Source organism: Elgaria multicarinata, chromosome 6 (genome assembly GCF_023053635.1).
Source record: "Elgaria multicarinata webbii isolate HBS135686 ecotype San Diego chromosome 6, rElgMul1.1.pri, whole genome shotgun sequence".
In the NCBI taxonomy this organism is placed as follows: Eukaryota; Metazoa; Chordata; class Lepidosauria; order Squamata; family Anguidae; genus Elgaria; species Elgaria multicarinata.
Genome location: NC_086176.1, coordinates 31732102 through 31747114, shown reverse-complemented (window position 1 = coordinate 31747114; position 15013 = coordinate 31732102). Strand labels below are relative to the sequence as shown.

At 41.9% G+C, this 15013-nt stretch overlaps 1 protein-coding gene across 1 annotated transcript in view; it reads right to left on the bottom strand.

Moving 5' to 3' along the window:
* The window catches only part of MOB3B (MOB kinase activator 3B), a 112646-nt gene extending 100863 nt beyond the window's left edge, over positions 1-11783 (bottom strand). Inside the window, exon 1 of the mRNA XM_063129208.1 lies at positions 11508-11783. The gene's annotated coding sequence lies outside the window, so the exon portion shown is untranslated. The remainder of the gene's footprint in view (positions 1-11507) is intronic.
* Positions 11784-15013: the final 3230 nt, after the last annotated feature.

The following is a 15013-nucleotide window of genomic DNA, read 5'->3' as shown; positions in this document are numbered from 1 at the left end:
ACTGACAGAGCAATCCATTGTTTCTTGGAGAGCATCCCAGGGACCACAGAATTTCTCGGATTCCCCCTCCTGAAGCCATAGATACCGTCATGACTTTGGCAGGGGGACTACACAATCTGATCTTTTCCCGCCACCACAAAAAGAACCACAGCACCTGCTTTCTGAGACCACAAAAGCAGCCCTGGAGGACCACAAAGAGGTCAAAAAGGAGGCAATCCAGTGGATGGCAAGGGGAACCCCAGATACGGAAAATCATATGGCTTTTCCAGACCCAGCAATGCCAGCACATCTCCCCAAAGGGAAAAAATATAAAAAGGAGGACTGAGAGATGAAAATCGCCTACATCCTGCCGGCAGCAGCCCAACAGGCAAAGAATACTCAGACGCCTCCAAGATCAGAGGATTCTGTCTAGTGGGTGTCAATCCAATAGCTTTGTGTTCTTAGTTACTATAACTACTTAATTATTACAACATAAAGACTTAGCTATTTGCTGTGGTAGCTAAGGTGAGCCACTATGTTGAGAGGCAGCATACTTCTGAATAAGAGATGCTGTGGGCAAGCAACAGCAGAAAGCCATCCCTCTCATGCCATAGTTTTGCAAACTCCCAGAGGTACCTGGCTAGCCACTGTTGGGAACAGAATTGGTGGTTAGATGGACATGGGTATAATGCAGCAAAAGTGTTCTTATTGTCTTTATTCTGAACTAGTTAAAATGGCAATACCATAATAATATCACATCCCCAATTTTTTTCTTTTCCTCCGGAAACAGGTGAAAGAAACCTTTGGCCATGAATTCATTCAGAATTCAAGTGATATGGATGTTGGAAGTCAACGTTCAAAGAAGAACAACTATGACTAGCATTACAGTTTGCTACTGCTAAATTTCACCAGCTTCGCATTTACAGAAGAACAGTAACGCGGACATATGAGTTGGTCAACCCAATCACCATTTGTGTCATTCATGATTAATTCTGTATTGTATTTAAGCATTCATGTAACACTTCTAAATGTGCAAAGAGCGTTTAGAATTTTTAGCAAATTTAACCACAAAGCAAACAGAAGGCCAATCTTCACTCTCTCTTCTCTCGGCCTCGCTTGACTGCAGTAATGTTTCTGTGAAGAGACTGAGGTTATGAAGGTATCTCACTAGCAAAGGGTTAGGGGAACGTCTTTCAGCCTGAGGACCAAATTCAATCTTGGAAAAGCTCTTAGGGGGACACATTCACATAGTAGGTGGGTCTGAAGAAAAAGGGGGCAGTGACAAAGGTAAAAAGGGCAGTGACCAGTTACAAAAAAATAATAATACCAGCATATTGTAGCTTAAAGGTCTTACTGCCACTACCTAAGCCTTAGGAGAAGCATTACAACATCTTAGAATGTGGGAAAGTAAAACAGCCAGGAAACCACCAATCAGTGGCAGGGGGCATAGCCATTTGAAAAACCCCGGAGTGTTGGATTGGGACCTGGGGAGGTTGGATTTGGCCCCTGTGCCTGAGGTTTCCCACCCCTGAAGTAGGGAATTGTATGTATGTTTGCATTCAGAGGGAAAGGAGAGTCGTTCCTATGGAAGAACCTTGTAAGCGAGTGCCAGAAGATGCAGTGAGTTGGAAGAGAATCCACCAGAAGAACTGGATACGTCCATCTGCACATACAAGACCATGATGGGTGGGAAATGTTACTCTGAACATTTCAGTGTTCTAACCAACCTCCATTTCAAACCAGAACAACACCCTCTTCATTCTGAGAACTCCTATGCATTTATCAATGTTAATGCCTTTTGTTGCCAAGAGTGCACTCATCATACAATATGCAGCTTCCTTGGGAAGGTTTAGGAGGTTTAAAGATTTCTGTGACCACACAGTGCCTGGAGAATTCAAAACGAGTGAGGCTGAACAGTTTATTCTATTACTTCTCACTTGTACAAAATAGCCTGAGACACATGTGACAGTTCTACTGCATGTCTGGCTGCAAGTACCGACTGGATGGGAAACCTTCTGGGAACCATTCCGAATGCTATGGAAGAATAACAAGGCACAAACCTCAAACATAAATCCAAGGGAGTAAAAATGCAAAAGGCTTACAAAATAGTGGACCCTCTTTGGCATGCTTCCAAACCCTTTTCTCTTTTAAGGTCACTCGAGTGCTCCCAACAGAGGAGTTCTCAACATGACAACAACTAAAAATAAGTAAAGACAAGAGGGAATGGAGAAGGGTTTCAAAGCTCACTGCCACACATTCATAGATAACATACAGGGCTGGGGAATCCATCGCCCTCCAGAAGTAGTTGGACAACTCCTATCACTCTTGTCCATGCTGGCTGGGGTTAATGGGAGCAGGGAGTCCAACAATATGCAGATGGCCACAGGTTTGCCACCCCTGATTTAATAACACCTGCAATACTTGTGTAACCACTTTCCACACGAGCAACACAACAGCACATGCACTACTTTTTATGAAATTTAAAAATCTGAACTGCAGCTATTCAGAAAATATAGTGTTATGTACACTTAGTGTTACGTCATGGTTTATGTCACCCATGGTTGGTTGCTTTAGCCGTTGATTGTCTTGCATATCAGCAAACCAACCATAGCTTGTTTTCCCTATTTCTGGTTTGTTTCTCTCCCGCCCATTTTGCCATCCTAAAGAGCGGTTTCAATTTCACGCTCTTGCTGAGCACCTACCTGTTTCAAAGCAGGTGCACATAAGCCATGGAAAAGCCAATGTTCCGGGTTCAGACCACAACAAGCCAGACTTCATAAGCCAACAACAAACCATGGCTTCTCTGGGCAGTTCACAAAAATTTAAACTGTAAAATATAGCATAAAACAGTGATTCTGTTCAGATGACATGCTATGCCATAATTAGGATGCTAACCCTTTTACAGCAAATGGTTAGTGTGTTAAACTGTGTTTATGTAGCCACCATGGTTAGGAATCGTTCACACAACACACTAAGCCATAATGGTTAGCTCAAAATGCTTAACCGCTGTGCCTTAGCATGTTGTCTGAGCAGGGTTATGGTTTGTTTGTGGGGATGGGTTCAAGCACAACACGTCAGAGCTCAGCAAACCTCACCATCGCTTAGCCCTTGTGCCTACAATTCTATGCACAAGTACATGGACATAAATCCCATAGAACGTAACGGGATAACTTCTGAACAAACATGTTTAGAATTGTGCTATATGTTTTCCACAGTAATAAATGTTTTTTCTTCTATTTTGTGAGATGTTCACCTAGAGATATTTTGCAAAATGCACAATTTGCCTTCAGACTAAACATATCTTACTTTGCTCAAGCCCTTTGGATAAGTAAAACAGTACAACCTTATTTCAACAGTGTTTGATGTGTGTTACTAAATTGATAATTTAAACTTCCTGTGTTAGAATTTTGAGGTAGAATTTCATTCTATGCACGCAGGCATGCTTCTTCTTCATTATCTTATTCAAATCAGGTTTCATAAATGTTTGGGAGGAGTTTTATTGTGGGAGACAGATGTTGAGGAAAAAGCAGAAGGGATGCATACAATTTCTGATACCAAATGAAGAAAACATTTCACTGATACATCTCCTGGGTAATTAGATTAGAATCCGCTATTTTATGCTACACCCTGTTCAGCCATTACTCTTCCTTGAGGGTTAGAGAGAAGACTGAGGGGAATCACGTCTGGAGAAAAGACGACTAAGGCGAGACATGTTAGCAGCGCTCAGGTACTTAAAAAGGTGTAACAGGGAAGATGGTCAAGAACTACTTTCCATTGCCACAGAAATTAGGACCTAAAATAATGGGCATAAGTTACAGCTACCTAGATTTCAATTAAATGTAAGGAAAAACTTCCTGACAGTAAGATCTGTATAACAGTGGAACAGTTTACCTACAGAGGTTGTAGGTCCTCTGTCTCTGGAGGCTTTTAAGAAGCGGCTGGACAGCCACCTCTCATGGATGGTTTAATTGGTTTTCCTGCACATGCAAAGGATTAGACTAGATCAGCGGTCTTCAACTGGTGGGTCGCGAGATCAGCCCAGATAGGTCACAGCAAAGCTGTTGCCACCATGTAGGGCACGGAAAAAGATATGAAAGTGGGTCCCATGTTGCAGGTTGGGAGTCCAAGGTAGGTCTCAGGTCTAGACCAGTTGAAGGCCACTGGACTAGACTATCCTTGTAGTCCCTTCCAACTCCACAATTATGATTGCATTGAACAGCGAGGGCTGGAGGGAGAAGTGTTTCAAACCTTTCCCCCTGGATCTAGTTTGCCAGCAAGTTCTGTTGCTACAAATGGCACTTTTTTATATATGCATCTAGGTTGGAGTCCAGTTCTGTCCAGAGGACTGCATTTGACCCAAGCATCTGCAATTGCTGTCCCTTAATGCTACACTTTGCTTTGGGCTTAAGCAGTCCCTCCAGTAGGCATTTTTGCATTTTAACCACTTCTGAACAAAGGATGCCTTTGATTCTGTGCACTGAAGCATGGCACGCTCACTGTTTGCATCCAAATTCGAGAAGTACAGTTGTCATTGATAGGAGAAGTTGACATATACAAGGAAAAAGGTTTAGTCCAAAAGCTTGCCCGTATCTGGTGATTTGCAGCAAAGCTGATAAGCAACAATCCTCTTCAAGCACAAAAATAAGTCACCTAATCCTGATATAACAACTGTTTTAAGTTGCCTTATCCTTCAGTTTGTTGGCGTAATCATTACTGGTTAATAGGAAGCTAAGCAAGAGAACCAACAATAAAAAAGGAATTCCTAGAATCAACAAAGAATAATGTGACTGTTGCCTTAGATTTGGAGGATATGCCTGCTTACACTAATCAGAGTTGCTTATGAATCAACAATCTGTAGTGTTTATGACCAACTGAACAAGCCTTCAGCACCATTGCTTTAACCATCACTTTTCAGCCTCCGATTAGTAAAGGGAGCCAGCCAATTGCAGACAAGGAGAGAAAATGTTGCCCTTGTTTGTGCTAAACAAAATAATCTCATGCATTTAAGTATATAGTTTAGGGCAGGCACAAGTAATTTGTGACCCATCAGGCCAAACACAGCTCACCAGCAACATATGGCAGCCCACCAAAAACTGGTTAAACCTGATTTTGCTACCTGCTTGAGACCTGAAAAACGTGGGTGGGGATTTAAATGTCCTCGCTGGTCACAATGCATTGGTCTGTGGGCTCCGTTTCTTCAGTTCAACCGGTTACAAATTGTGCAGGCCTGACGCACAATGAGGTCAAACCCAAACTGATCTGGGGCTTTGATCTAATCTGAAATCCCTGGATTTGTTTACAACACGTATTTGGGGATAAGGAGGCCATTACTGTGTGTGCCTGCCTCTGCTCCACACCTACTCCCCTTTGTCTGGTTTCTGCACGATTGGCCTCTTTCTCGCTTGTAAATAAACATACATTCATGTGTCAGGGGTGATGGGAGTTGCAGTCCAAAACACCTGAAGGGTACCAGACTGGGGAAGGCTGCTCCAGCAACACAGACAGAGGATTTTCCAATCATCTACTGTCTAACTATTTCACTGGAGATGCTATGGATTAAACCTGGCATGTTCTGCATGCAAAACGGGTGTTCTGCCACTCAGGTATGACCCCTCTCTCAAATCCATCACTTTATCCCCAAGGAATAACACCAGCCCTTCACTTCCTCCCCTTGATTGTCTTTGCAAAGAGCTGTTTCTGAAGCCAGATAGGACAGCAGAGCTTATTGATTATAAGAAACAGAATGATCAAAATAAGCATACCTATAAACATCTGCATACTATTACAAGTCGCTATTGATTAGCACTTTTAAAATTATTTTCGTTTTTGGCATAAGAGAATAGAAAAGCCCTGTCAGCAGCTTCCACATTTAATCAAAAGTATTGTGTTTTCATTCCTGTCCATTCAGCTTTGACTGAAATTGCATTGGTTCAACTAATATGAGGTTCGGTTACTCATTCAGCACATCTGAAAAAAGTTCAGTTTTGGTTTATAAGGTAACATGTTAGCATTTAATCTTTGCAGTCATCTCTACAGTAGGTCATGGCCTTAAAATAGTAGGCCAGCTTCCTGCTTGCCAAGCACTGTGAATACCAATGCCTGGACAAGCCCAAAACCTATTTAAATTTTTTGGGATAGCTATTTAATGAGCGTATGATTTATTCCAGCATGTCTGTTTGGGATTTTCGTCCCCATCCGTAAATCTCATTCTGAATAATTATGTTTTTTCCTCTTCTTCTGCAGGTTCTCTTTGGTCTGGGTTTAACAGGAATTCTGAAATAATAGTTTAGGTTCTGTTCCGTTAACTTTAAAAATAAATAAATGAAGATTCAATCCCATTTTCAGTTGAGACCCAGTTTGACATCTTGTTCTTATCATAACTGTACTAGGTTCTTGACTACTTACATTAACATATATGAACTGCAAGTGCTAAATCCTTATTTTTCCCTCTTTTTCTTTTTATATTACAGGTGATGTCAATTATTATTTGCACAGATATGTTTTATTATATGTTCCTTGTTTCTTCTTCTTTTCCTCTCTCTTTTGTGGTTTCTTCCACCCTGCTTTGGGTTTTTTGTTTTTGTTGTTTTATCTGCAAATTAGAAATTAAATAATAACTGTACTAGGTTCATTATTTTTCCATTCTGAACTCTGGTATGCAGTTAACATGATAAAAATGCTCAGATGCCATTTTACACAGTAACCCCCTGAACTGTTTTCAAAATGCTGAGTTCAAACATAACGCAGCAGGCAAGTGCAAAATACACTTTCCCATACTAATAGCTTCATCACACCAGCATTATACTGTGCAATCACTGCGAATTGCATGTGCAATGGACTCCAAAGTTTTACATCTTGTAATCTGCTTTGACTGTGAAGCACTCCCATGCATCCTGCTTTAATTGTGCTTCTTAGCCAAAAGAACCGACGTATTTTACTACCCCTTTATGAGTGAATTTTTTGTTGTTCTCCAAGTGGCCACTGGGGAGGATGATTTGATATGTTTAAAGCACAAATTAAACAAATGCTTACATCTGTGTAAATTTTAAAGATAAAGACATCAAAATTAGCACAGTAATAGATATTAAGGAGGGCTTTAAGCATATCAAATTTGAATTGGATCATCCGTTGATTTTTTATGATTTTTTACATTTCTCCCCTTAAACTCTTTTCCTGGTATGCAAAGGATCTTAGGAGTGCCGCCACCCGAGGTGTGATTTAGCTAACAACAATGACAACAATGACAGCTTTGCGCTATGGGGATAATTCGAGGAAATGGGTACGTGGGATAAAGCTTTCTGTGAACGCCAGGCAACCCTCCCAAGAGATAGGCCAGTGATCCTTCAACCTTTCCAAAAGGTGGAGCAAAGCAACTGCATACTGCAGCTGAGTTCCCACAGGAGATCTGACACTACAGGAGAGTCTAAGAGCTGCTCTGCATCATTACATCCTTGTCATAAAGCCCCATTTCTGAAACCACCTGCACGCCTCAATTCTCCTTAAAGCTGGAGAGCTGACCATGAGGATGGGATGTTAAGCAGGGATTGCCAATGGTGGTGTGGTGTGGTGGGAGAAGAGTAGGGAGGACTAACTTGAAAAAATGTCACCCCAGGAGGGGCTCACCAACACGAACATGCCTTGAATGAGAGATTAATGCTCATTCACCACATCTCCCCAGGTTATCTACAAGGAAACAAGAAAGCTAAACTGTTGTGACGACACTGCAGAACACAGCATAGGTTTTACAGCGCAGTACATAGTAGCAGTCTGGAATCCTGAAAAATGAAAGTCTATCTGTGTATTTATGCACACGTTATGAGTGGCTATTTTATTTTTGGAAATGTACAATTTCTGAGTAATTTTAATTTCGTAAGCTCTATGGGGCAGGGGCCCATCTTCTTTATATTACTCTGCAAGGAGTCCATTGCGAAGTACTAAAAAGTATGCTGATGGTACTGTATTAATAATAAGAAATATTAAGTTTCCTGCAGTGAAGAAGTTGTACTTCTTTACACAACACAGGGTCCAGTAAGGTTCCCAACTTATTTTCTTGGCAGAGGTCCTGGTCCTTTCACATGTTCCTGACAGAGGTAATTTTAGCAAATAAATCTTTTCTCATTACTTCCTTCAGATATTAAGAAAGGGCCAAAATAGACATTACTGTAAATCTGTACCTAACAGCTACATCAGCTTTTCATTTTTACTTTAGTGTAGGCACATGGTATCCAATCCAGAGTAAAAATGAAAACAGACATAACTACTACTTACGGATTTGAAATGACTGTTTTAGCCCCCAATTTTGAATTGTCAACACACACATACCATTTTTTAAAAAAATTAGCCTCCTATTCGTAAGTGTTATAGGACATAGAAAACTGCCTTTCACTAGGTCAGAGTATTTTGATATATCTAGCCCAGAGTATATCTAGCCCAGAGATCCTGTTGTCTGAGATCCTGGTAGGATCTCCTCAGGGTCTAAAGAAAAGATTTTTTCCCATCACCTGATACACCTATTCCCATTTAAACTGGAAATCCCAAGGAGTGAAACTGGAACATTGGGCATGCAATAAGCACATGCGTTACCGTTGAACTATGATGCCTCCCCAATGGAATATTCCATGTGGGAAGTTCCACCTATAAGTAGAAAATATATTGTAAACAGATTCCCCCATCCAACTAGGGGCAATACACACCAAGAAGCAGACATCTATGTGTGTATTTCAAGAGCCAGTATGGTGTAGTGGTTCAAGGTTTGGACTGGGAGTCAGGAGATCCGGGTTCTAGTCCCCACTCTGGGCCAGTCGCAGACTCTCAGCCCAACCTACCTCACAGGGTTGTTGTTGTGAGGATTTCAGTTCCTTAAAGGAAAACAGGTGGAATATAAATGCAATAACTAAAATAACTAAAATATTTCTAATTGGCTAAGGAACTAAGTATGCAATTAGATGCCGCTCTTCCCATTTTCACTGCCAGGACTGCACATTTCCTTGTCCAAAGAGCTGTAATTGTAATAGCTGCCCTTCCTCCGTGGATTTAGCTGCTTTTAAAGGAGAACTCCACATAAGTACAAACAGTGAATCAGGGCCAACATTTGTCGCTGTTTATGAAAACTGAAATTTTGTGTCAGAAAAATCTTCAATCAACCCTGATTTCCATTTCAAGGGAGGGAAAACAGATCCTGAAGCAAACAGCAACAGCAAATAAACTAATGTGGGTGATTTTGTTTTGTAGACACATACTGCATAATGTTACACATTCTGTTTGTCACATCTACTCTGAAAACTGAAATTGCTGTGTAGGCTAACAGGAAGGCTGTAATGACTACTCATGACCTGTTTTCCATTCCACATTTTCACAATTAAAATAATTTAAACAATTATCACCTGACACCCATGATTACAGAGTGGCTCCAATAAGTTCCCAGTTGCCCTATTTGCTTTAACCTACTGAACAAACTAACAACCAGCCTACCCATATTTGCCTGGTTAGAAGACAGCAACGCTACACAAAAAGCTACTTTTCTCAGAATTCACCAGGGAATTTTCACCTCATGCTGTGCCTGACCCCCTCGGGCTCATTTGATGAAATATGAACACTTGATATAAGACCTGGCTCAACTCAACCTCTCCTTTACCCTCCATTTATATAACTGCGTGTCATTTCCATTGTAATGAGCTTTGCCTGAGAAGGTGACGAACAGGTCACCCGTCCCCAAGCTTCAGCTCTGGGCCTCTTTTCCCCTCAGCCTCGGCAGGCAGTTAGGATGAATAGCTGCTCACTGAAGAAAGGGGCTCCATTTTTGAGATTCCCGCCTTAAGGCAATAGAGAAGGGATAGGACAAGGCAGCTAGCCAATGTGCAGGGCCTGTTATTCTTCCCCTTTCATTGCCCAGCTCTGGGATAGAAGCCCTTCTCCCCTCCCACCATTGCCAGATAAACACACACAAACCTATTCAAAGCAGCAGACTCAGAATAACTAGTCTGAGACTCCCTCAAGGCAGTAAAATAAGAGCTCCTTCAACAGAAGCCAGGCAAATCCCTTAAGTAGGGAATAAAAGAATAGTCTGGTCACAGAGAGGAATAATGTCCACCACCCCTCATCACCACCTGGGATTTTTTCTTAAAATGTGATTCTCCCCACCATCCCACCGCTTCCTTACTTTTCCTTACCAGTTTCGACATAAATAGATGCTCTCCAATTTTTAAAAGTATTCATCAGCAGGGTTTTAAAACGCTGCTGTTTCCAAGTTCCCACCCTGCTCCCTTCGTCTTCAGCTATTTGGGGGATTCAAAAATAGGCAAACAAAAGCCCATTCGCAGTTTTTGTTTCTGTGGGTAATTCTTTTTGGTTTTTGCAGGTAGTTTTAAAAGGGGGTTGAACAAGCAAAAAGACAAGCCTTCTCTGTAGATATCTGTTGATTCATGCCTACTAAAGTGATTTAAAAAAAATCAGAAGAGAAAAAGACCTCCCCCCCAAACTCTAGCACTACATTGAAGGGAGGGGCTGAGAATCCAGATGTTTGACAGAAGGTCCAAAAGAGAAGATTCCAGCTAAAATCCAGATCTCCCACTGAAAAGCAAGGACTTTAAGGCTGCAACCCTATACGTACTTAAGCTGGCACGAAGTTCTATTAAACTCAATGGTGCTTACTTCAGAGTAGACACGCATAAGTTTGCACAGTTAGGCTGATGTGTGGGATGTGCATGGTTAAAAAGGAAAGGAAAGTCTTCCTTTGGACTAGATTTTCCAACAAAAGCCACAACACCGATTGCAACTCGAAACCGATCACCAGGTACCGAGTGCTACCCCACCCCCCACACGCCCCATACACACGCGTTTGCTTTAAGTCGCAATTCCCTCTTCTCTGTTAATCCACTATTTATCCTCGTTCCTGTGAAAAGCGAAGGAGCAAGAGTACATGACTCCTAACGAGGCAAGGCTGTAAAAGAAAGCACTTATTTTGTTGTTGCACGCTCTTAATTCAAACGATCACACACAGCCATTCGGAGGGAAGGGGAGACAGAAGAGCATGGGATATTAAAAGGGCCCGAAACGTCCAATCTTTGGAAATTAAATATATAGGTTAAACTACACCAAAGCACCACTGGTGCAACTCTGCACGCCCTTTCTCAGAGGTACGTTGTTCCACCGAAATCAGTGGGGGGCTGCCTTCCGAGTAAACACACGTAGGATGGGGCTGCTAACCCGCAAGCCCATTCCGCGCTTCCTCGGGAGTAAAGCAATTCCCTCGGGTTCCCGTGGGACTTGCTTCCAAGGAAACGAGTTGGCGCGGGCTGCGATTCTGCTGCAGTGAGTGGAGAAAGAGAGGGAGGGGGTGCCAACTTTTACATTCTTGCACAATTCAAGATGCGCAGTTTTCCCTCCTCCTCCGCTTCCAAGGACACACACACAAGATCAGAGGGTATTTTCTTTCCAGTGTCTGTGTGTGTGTGTGTGTTAGGAAAAGAAAAGCAACCAGGAGTGGGGTGAGAGCCTGATTAAAAGGCAGCTGCTTCTCTAGGATTTACCTTCAACCCGCTGGAACCGGCTGCAGTTTTCTCTCCTCTTTTCTTTACTTCCACAATCCAAGATTTCTGGACGGGGAGAGGAGGGCAAATCCTATGCAATCCCACGAAAGTCAATTCCAAAGAGGAAACGCCGGACGGACAGACAGGGGCTGCACTGCAACGAGCAGAGAGGTATACCCACGCCGCTCTCCTTTCCTCGTGTCGTCGGAAGAAAAAGGGGGAAAAGAAAGGGGGGAAAGATCCCGTCTCACGCGCAGCGCCGCCGCCGCTGCGACATCAACAAACGCCCCCGACTCCGCCGGGACTCGCGCTGTTGAGTACGGGACCCAAGCAAGGCAAACTCCCCTGGCGGGCGTTGCTGGGCACTGCAGCCCTCCCTTGCAAATGCCGAAGCCGGCCAGACGCCCAGGGAGCGTGGCTAAAGTTTCCATCCCCAACGAAAAGGAAAAAAAAAAAGAAGAAGAAGAGGGAAATGATTAAGGCCCCTGGGAGGATTAAGGTCACCTGGGATAAATAGTTCCTCCCATTTTTCTGCTTCGCTGACGGACAGTATAATCGTAAGAAGCAGGTCTATACAGAAACAACCTCCTTCGGAGAGATGGGTGCTGTTAGTCCTTTGCCCAGAGAACAACAAACACCCTTATGGCAACTTAAGAACATAAGGACGTTGTGTTGGATAAGACCAAAGGCCTCTCTAGTCCAAAATTTTTGGAGCTGCAGTGGCCAACCCTATGGGATTCCCTATGGGAATCCTACAAGCAGGACATGACCACAAGAAGACCCACCTGCTCATGCTCTCCAGCAGTAGGTATTCAGAGGCATACTGCCTATGATACTGGAAGCAAGCCATGACTAATAGTCATTAATAGCTTTGCCTAATCCCTTTTAAAAGACATCCAAGTTGCCACCCAACACTACTTAGGGTGACTATATGGAAAGGAGGACAGGGCTCCTGTATCTTTAACAGTTGTACAGAAAAGGGAATTTCAGAATGCAGCATCTGGTGAAATTCCCTCTTCATCACAACAGTTAAAGCTGCAGGAGCTCTGCCCTCTTTTGTATGTGGTCATGCTAGGCAGGGCTCCTGCAGTTGTTGTGATGAAGAGGGAATTTCACCTGGTACTGCATGTATACAAATGACACCTGCTGAAATTCCCTTTTCTGTACAACTATTAAAGATACAGGAGCCCTGTCCTCCTTTTCATATGGTCACCATACACTGCATTACACCTTGTGGTAGGGGCTTCCATAGTTTAGCTGTGCATTGTATGAAGAAAAAACAACGAAGAGCCTTTAAAAACAACACCTTTATTCTGGCATAAGCTTTCATGGACACTATTCACTTTAACACTTCCGCATCGGATAAAGTGAATAGTGTCCATGAAAGCTTATGCCAGAATAAATTTGTTCGGTTTTAAGGTGCCCATGAGACTTTTGTTTTTGCTGCAACAGACTAGCATGACTGCCCCTCTGGAAATTGGATGAAGTACTTCCAACCAAGTTTATTATTACCCAGGTGTATGTCCAATTGAGAGATTATGAACTAACTTCTTAGGTAGGGTTTTGCTGTACTTTGAAGCTTTTGCTATACTCTGTGTGTTACATTCTCCCCTTCCCTCAAATATCTTTTCTGACTGTATCTTCACTCATTGCAAGCTGCTGTTGTTGTTAACAGGGTTTGCTACTGGCCCCAGATCTGTTTCAAATTTGGTATGGCTAAAGCTCTACCTAAAAGCTATCATGGTGCCAACTTTCAACTCTTTATCTTTAAAAATGACAGTTTAAAAAATAATAATTTTAAAACTTTATTTTTTAAAAAAATCCTAAAAAATCAATAGATGAACAGATCTGTTTCAAATTTGGTGTGGCTAAAGCTCTACGTAAATCCTATCAAGGTAGAAAGTTTCATCTCTTTATCTTTAAAAATGACGATTTTTAAAATAATAATTTTAAAACCTCAATTTTTAAAAAAATCTTAAAAAATCAGTGGATGAACGGATCTGTTTCAAATTTGGTGTGGCTAAAGCTCTACCTAAATCCTATCATGGTACAAAGTTTCATCTCTTTAACTTTAAAAATGACGATTTTAAAAATAATAATTTTAAAACCTCAATTTTTAAAAAATTCCTAAAAAATCAATGGATGAACGGATCTGTTTCAAATTTGGTGTGGCTAAAGTTCTACCTAAATCCTTTCATGGTGTAACGTTTCATCTCTTTATCTTTAAAAATGACAATTTTAAAAATAATAATTTTAAAACCTCAATTTTTTTAAAAAATCTAAAAATTCAATGGATGAACGGATCTGTTTCAAATTTGGTATGACTAAAGCCCTTCCTAAGATCTACCATTGTGCCAAGTTTCATGTCTTTATCCTAAAAAATGACGGAGTTTTAAGCATTTTTGTTAATTCACATTAGAGCTGTCCTTTGAAAAAAAAAAAACCGGATTTCCCTCCCGCTCCCGGATTTGCCATCAAAAACCAAATCCGGGCAAATCCGGTCATATGGTCAGCCTATTCTTAGGAGTTTAAAACTGCAGACTACTTTTTATTAAACATTTCCTAAACAAACACTTATTTTCAAGAGAACCTGAGATTTGAGAGCATAAACCCAATATCACGTAATCCTACATCTGCTAGCTGGTTAGGAAATTACAGCCTGCTCCCCCCACCCTCTCACATCTGTATACATGATAACTGTATGAATGTTACGTTTTTATCCCTTCATTTCTCCAAGTGGCTCAGGGCAGCATATCCCTGTCATGGGCACAGGTTGTTATTGGTCCAAGGTCTACAATGAGTTTCATGACTCACTGGTTATTATAGTCTTGTAAGCACAACACCTCATGGACTTTCATCCCACCACCCACATCCCCATTTGGTAGTGCGAGTGGCACACAGGGGAATCCCTTGTGTTATTTCCAATTAGAGATAAGAAATAACAGCCAGGATTTCAGAGAATGATGTTGTTCCTGATAGGTTTCAGCTGGTTTGGAACATGTGACATGCTTCTCAGCAATGAGCTGGTACCATGGGGGCCAAAGGATTTTGCTGTCAAAAGCGATGGCTGGTGGAGGTGGCGCACATAAGAGGTGAACAATTATTTCAACTTTTTATCCTTGATGCAAATTGAGCAGCTGTCTTGGCACCAACCAAGTGACTTGGGACGACTCTCACTACCATGAAAATGAGGACTTGGCCAGCGTTCGTTGGGAGGAGAAGCCCCTCTTCCCAGCACTGGGCAGGTCCCTTTCTCTATGTAGAGATAAGCACAGAACTCCATGATTCTCCCAGTATGGAGAAAGGCAGGGTGGGGGCAATGAAATTAATGAGCCACTGACATATCAGATTCATAGTTAACAGTCGTATCCTTCAAATGTAATATTAGTCTTTTAGCTGTCATTTGTTAATTTCCAAGAAGCAGGTAAATAATTTAAAAGCGCATGTAGATCAGTGAATATTAAATGTCCTAGTACAAAATTTCTCTGTAATAACCTCCTCCCAAA